General features: G+C 43.5%; 1 pseudogene; it reads right to left on the bottom strand.

The window, feature by feature from the left end:
* Positions 1-1,014: 1,014 nt before the first annotated feature.
* On the bottom strand, positions 1,015-6,460 carry LOC125531378 (annotated as a pseudogene).
* Between the last annotated feature and the right edge of the window lie 17 nt (positions 6,461-6,477).

Genomic DNA, 6,477 nt, shown 5'->3' with positions numbered 1-6,477 from the left:
CTTGGCTTCTTGCTCTGCGCGCCTCTTGCCCTCCTCCGCGGGGGTGCGTCTGGCAGTTGCAGAGGGCGCGCGATTCGAGAGATTGAGGGAGAGAGGAGGAGAGCCGAAGATGGTACGGATGGGCTTTATATCAAGCGAGGTGGGCTCTGGGCTGGGCCGTCTGGCAGGGACAGGGATCAGGTGACATGCACCTTTGCATGTCACCGTGTGACTTGCGGCCTAAATTCATATTTAAACATTGTAAAGAAATCTGAAAAAAATCATGCATGTTCATAGCACATATTAAAATAATCCCTAAAAAATTTAGATCAAAATTCGAAACATACATCAAGAAGCAAAAAAGAGAAATCTATTATGAATAGTTGCGAATGATTCTCTGTATACTATTCACATATGAGTTTCTCTTTTTTGCTTCTTGGTGTATGTTTTGAATTTTGATTTTAATTTTTTAAGGATTATCTTAATATGTGCTATGAACATGCAATTTTTTCAGATTTTTTTACAATGTTTAAATATGAATTTAGGCCGCAAGTCACACGGTGACATGCAAAGATGCATGTCACCTGATCCCTGTCCATCTGGCAGCTGGGACGGGTGCTTCCTCCTCCTCTCCTGTTCGTGACATCGAGAAAAAACAGCTGCTCAGCAAATGCAAATGCAAAGGCTTTTGTCTCAAAATAAAAAAATGCAAAGGCTTTTGTCTAAAAAAAAAATGCAAAGGCTTTTGTCTCAAAAAAAATGCAAAGGCTTTGTCTACCAAAAAAAAGGAAATGCAAAGGCAACATCAACATTCCAGGGCAGACTGGAGTCTCTTGACAAACCAAATTAATTCATCACCATCAGATTTGCACGAAAAACACATTGCATCAAGTAGCCGCCGACGTATTTCTGCATTTGCCTAAAAAGACGTATTTCTGCAATGCAAAGTGTGCAGGCAACAAAAACCATTCAACAGTCAAGTCATGTGGGGATAAAACACGAACACTTTTGGTGCTTCCGTCTGATTCATCATCAGGAACTAACAAGTTCTGCCATAGCTTATAAAAGAAAATTTCTGTGGCGTACATAAATGTTGGTTAGGATCGTCATGGGGTAGTGTCAGCTTGTTACAACTCTGCCAAAAACACAAATCTGGGCGGTTGGTATCTCAATTGCCCTTGGGCGTGCCAGCTTCCAAAAATGAAGAACTTTGATCCAAATCCAAAGAATTTGCACCAGCTCCACGTATACGAACTTTGCAGCAGCACCTAAAATTCTGTCTGGACCAAAAGAGCGATCAGGCTAAGCAGCAACACCCGCTGGATAGTTGAGCACCTTGCCCTTGACTCGTTGATGGCCCGGTAAAATCTGCCACAAGAAAAGCTCAATCCTTACGGGCAAAGAAGAGATGAAGCGCATCATCGCAGGGAACGGAGCACACCAAGATGATCAGACTTCATACCCTTTTGAAAAATACTCTGCCCTTCTTTCCCATTCCAGTGCCCACTAGGCTTGCCGCCAGGAGAGATTTGTTGTCGGGCCTCCACTTCAGCTCTTTGAGATTAGAGAAAAGCTCTGAGAGTGCACCAGTCATTTCCTCGTCCTTTATTTTGTTGCACGCGACAACTTGTAGACTCTGCAAATCATTCCATGAGGTGACTACAGATTCGACACCTCGAGTTGTTAATAATGAGCAGCCTTCTAAGGACAGCAATTTCACTCTCCTGAAAAATAAGCAAGATAACCATTAGTCAAGATAAGTGAGACGACTAGTCAAGATCCTATGGTACATCCAATACAGCAATACATAAATATTAGTTTCCAGAAATATAGGCTGTGGACCAAAATGTAATAATACCTATTATTACTCTATAGGAATGTTCATATGAAAAGCATTTCCACAAGAGGATTTTTTTTATGAAAGAAGATTTCTTGATAAGAAAATACCAAATATCCACACACACAAAAACTAGGACTGTTTTGTACTAGCACTTCCATTAAGCTTCCAGGTAGTTTGAAGTTCAATGAATTTCAGCTGAATAAGGCTCAGTATGCAGTTAATCTATTGTGAAAAAATTACCATGAAAGCAGAAAAAAGTTTGTTACAAACAGTAAAACAGGCAAAAGCTGGTACCGCTGCCTGAATGACAAACACAGCCCAGGCGTGCGTCTAGTTATTACCCATTCATTTCTAATAACCAGATGCACGCTTAGGCTGTGTTTGGGGTTGAGATGGCCCTACCATCTCTTGCCTATTTTATGTTGTGCGTCTGGTTATTAGCCATTCATTTCAGCCCATTAGTTGGAAACTGGTGTCGACCAGTTGGCTAGTGTCACACGGCCCACTGCGCGCCCAGCCTGCCACCTGCGTTCGAGCCCCAAGCTCTGCAGGTTGTGTGCTTCGTTGTTTCTTCTTAATAAAATTGCCACAGGGACCAGTTCCCGTTGGAGTGTTGGTGTCATTTTGTTTCAGCCCACTAGTTCACTAGCACCGTATTGCATCCAGAAATCTAGGGTGTGTTTGGTTGAGGAACCAAGTAAAATGGAATGTCATGGTTCCATTCCATTAGAATGGGTCCATTCCATTCCTGCGTTTGGTTGTAGTCAAATGATGGAATGGAATGGTTCCGTTTCACTGTTTGGTTGAAGGGATGGAACGAAAACGAATTTGATTCAGCTCACCTCTCTTGTAAGAATGCTGATATTCTCATTTACTCATGGCAATTTAAAACTTACCTCATATATCAAGAATTCTTTATATACTCATGGCATTAGAACAAGGATGTTGATTTTTATATACTCATGGCAATTTAAACTTATCTCATATATCAAGAATCCTTTGCTGTTGTCATATATCAAGAAGTCAGTTTTCGAGTGTTGCCAAGAATGGAAAATACTCCCATAATATAAGAGGAAATACTTAGTGTCAAAAACGCTCTTAGATTATGGTTGTCCTTATCAAGAAGTCAGTTTTCGGGTGTTGCGAAGAATGGAAAATACTCCCTCTGTCCCATAATATAAGAGGAAATACTTAGTGTCAAAAACGCTCATATATTATGGGACAGAGGGAGTAGAAGATAAGATCATGACAATCACTATGGATAATGGCTCCTCAAATGATAATGCTGCTAAGAGATTGATGGACAAGATCATTGCTAGGAAATTGGCTAAATTTATTCCTAAGTACTTCCATGTTCGCTGCTGTGCACACATTGCCAATTTGATAGTGAATGATGGCATTGCTCCATTGCAAACTTTGATCAATAAGCTTAGGGATACTGTCAAGTATTTGAAAAAAATTCCATCACACATGTCCAAATTATTGACGTTTTGCATGTCTCTAAATATGGAAGTTGGGAAAGGTTTATAGTATATGAACAAATATGTCCAAAATTTACCTCACAGCTCTCTCGAAAAGATGAAAATATGGAAGAAAATCGAAACCAGGATGAAGGTTAGACCGTTAGAAAAGGTTAGAAACAAAATTAATTAAACGCTTTCAGAACTAGAGGCGGAGCTTCTTCTCAATGAGCTGCACGCATTAGTCCCTAAAACCAATCCAAATCGGTGAGATCGAGAGCTCCCTGGTTGCAGCAGCTACTCGTCTTCCCTACTGCCAATGCTGCTGGTCTAGTCCTTTGCTTTCTGATGCGTTGGAGCCACTGCTCTGCTACCAGCCAAATCGGCAACAAAATCTGCGCTGCCGCTGCTCTGCTCTCTTTAGGCGTGACGAAGGACTCCGGGTGGAGGTCCACGCCGCTGCTGGACACCATCTCGCAGCCCACCTCGCTGGTACCAGCCGCCGTACCTACTGGCCCGCCGCCAGAGAGGGTGGCACCACCAGAGAGGAAGAGCTGTGGGACTTGCCGGCGCAGGTGACAGATTGAGAGAGGGAGGGAGGCGAGAGGGGTGGCGACGCTGAGATAATGATGGGGTTTGGGCCTTTGGGGTGAGTGAGTCATGGGGAGGGGTGAGATGCAAGAGCCGTTCTGCGTGGTTCCACCAAATCGGAGGTACCGGTGTGTCCGCATATGGATGGAATATGCCGTTCTCTGGAACGAGTGGGTTCTGGTTCCTCTACCCAACCAAACACGAGAACGACTCCTGGGAACGGAACGAACCCGTTACGTTCCGCCTGACGACTCAAACCAAACACACCACTAGGTATGAATGGCACAAGATGCCCTATCCAGGAAACAAGCTAGAATAGTTGACTTGGTAGAATCCATTTGCAGAGTCACGAAAAAGGTACTACACGGCAGACAAGCTGGATATTAAGGCGTTTCCTGGTCAGGGCCGAAATAATTGCACTCGACAAGATGAGGAAATACATTCCATTCTCATAGAGAAACAGTAACATGCCACTTTTAGGAAGCACTTACTCAGATGCCTTGAGGACTAATCAAATGCAAACAATAAATATGTGACAAACAGCAGAACTGCAGAAGAGCGCTAATGGCATAATAATCTCTTCATGTGAGGGCAATTATCTACCAAAACCTACGTAGCTACATTAACATATAATATGCTGGAATGCTTGGCACTTTTCAGCCGTTCTACCACACCATGAAATTGGAAAATTGGCAACCAGTGGTCTGGGACATCATTCAGCAGGCAATTGAAGACGCAAAAGACATCCAAATATTCAGCATATAACAGGTGCAAGATTGGCCATCTGTTGCTTCCTTTCCCCAGGAAAGTCAATTCTATGCTGAAAAAAATTCCATCACACATGTCCAAATTATTGACGATTTGCAAGTCTCTAAATTAGACATCCAAATATTAAGTTGGATGTCTGCAATGGAGCCTAATTTGTGATGCAAATAGAAGTAACTTATACCCTAATCAAATGAAATTATGCAGACAACCAAGTCAGGTTTTACAGTTTACAGGTCACTAGTGCCTGGCCATAAGAAATTATTGATGATCTGTGGAACAGCCAGTGAGCTACCTGGACGAGCATTTGATAAATAGTTTCACGATGAGGCTTTTATCAACAGAAGAGAAGACAGTTTACTAAAAGAAACAGCATCACACGCAAAGGTCATTTATGTAGACTAGGTATGTGCCCGTGCGTTGCCATAGGGGCCAAAATAGTATGTGCCCGTGAGTTGCCACAAGGGCGAAAATAGGTATATGCCCATGATGGATCTACTTTATTGGGTTACCAAAGATAAGAGATTAATTGTTGTAGTATTTATTTGTGTACGGGCTGTGAATTTATTGCTATTTATTGGGTTAGCAAACATGTCTGATCGGTACCAGGTTTTACCATAAATAAAATTCAGAAGGTTGGACGAAGGATTTGACATAAGAGGGAACGGTACTTTCTTTTTAATTACTACATATAAGTAGAGAAAAGGTTTCGCTTAAGCACACACCTTCAAATCGGTGCAACCAGCACACTAAATATATCACCTGACGGACATCAACCTTGAATACGTTAACTACATCTACTGTTTTCTTTAAACAACTAACAGCACGAACAGAATATAGAGCAAAAAGATAACTAAAGTACAGTACTTGTAACAAGATAACATACCAAGGGTATAGAACCACAAGTGTAAAAATTTGCTAGCAAATGCTATCTCAGTATTGGTTGTTAGAACACTCTCACAGACAACCAGAATGCTACTTAACCTCAAGATAGTTACTTATCATTCAATCGTCAAAAAAGCAATGGTCAGTTCAATCATGCAGGGTGGGCCATGTATTGCAAGCATTCTATCCCCTGACACTTAATCAATGTCATAGCATCCGAACGTTAGATACCTAAGGCTCCTTTTATTGGCAGCATGTCATTATCACAGAGCAAACAAAAAGCGTGAATAATTAAACAGTAGAAGGCGCAAACTGTCCCCATTAGAAACAATCATGATAGTCTATTAAGAAACTAGTGCTAATACATTTGAAGAGTCAGATTGGTGGTTACAGTACCTGCATAGGCCAGCCAACGCAAACATGTCGTCTTCAAGGCCCCAACAATTCTGGACCAGCAACTCGCGAGCACCCTCACAGACCAAAAAGAGAGCATGGAGGGCGTGGCGGTCACGTAGCTGGCACCAGGATCATCATCAATCCTGGCACACCCCTGAAGCCGCAGGGTCTTGAGGTTGCCACAGAAAGCTAGAGCAGCAAGCCACCCGCCGTCCATCCTGTGCTCAGCAATGGTGAGCTCCTCCAGCATCGCACAGCAGCGCCCGACAGCTGCAATGCCATCATAACTGCCCTCGCAACCCACAAGCTCCAGCTTAACCAACCGTTTGCAGCCATGGGCGAGGATGGTGAGGCCGATGTCAGTTACCCCGCCATCTTCACTCGTGCCATACAGCGGCGAGGAGGCGGCAACAATGCGGAGGATCTGGAGGTGCGCAAAGGCAGAGACCGGGCGGAGCGCGAGGTCAGTACACCGGTGGAGCTCAAGCTCTTGCAGCGTGGCGCAGCCTCCGGCGATATCCATGAGGCCGGCGGAGTCGGCAGCCGCTGCGGGCGGCTAGG

The sequence above is a fragment of the Triticum urartu genome, unplaced genomic scaffold, assembly GCF_003073215.2.
Source record: "Triticum urartu cultivar G1812 unplaced genomic scaffold, Tu2.1 TuUngrouped_contig_6993, whole genome shotgun sequence".
NCBI lineage: Eukaryota > Viridiplantae > Streptophyta > Magnoliopsida > Poales > Poaceae > Triticum > Triticum urartu.
Note: the sequence above shows the minus strand (reverse complement) of the source record. Positions and strands in the feature narration are given on the sequence as shown.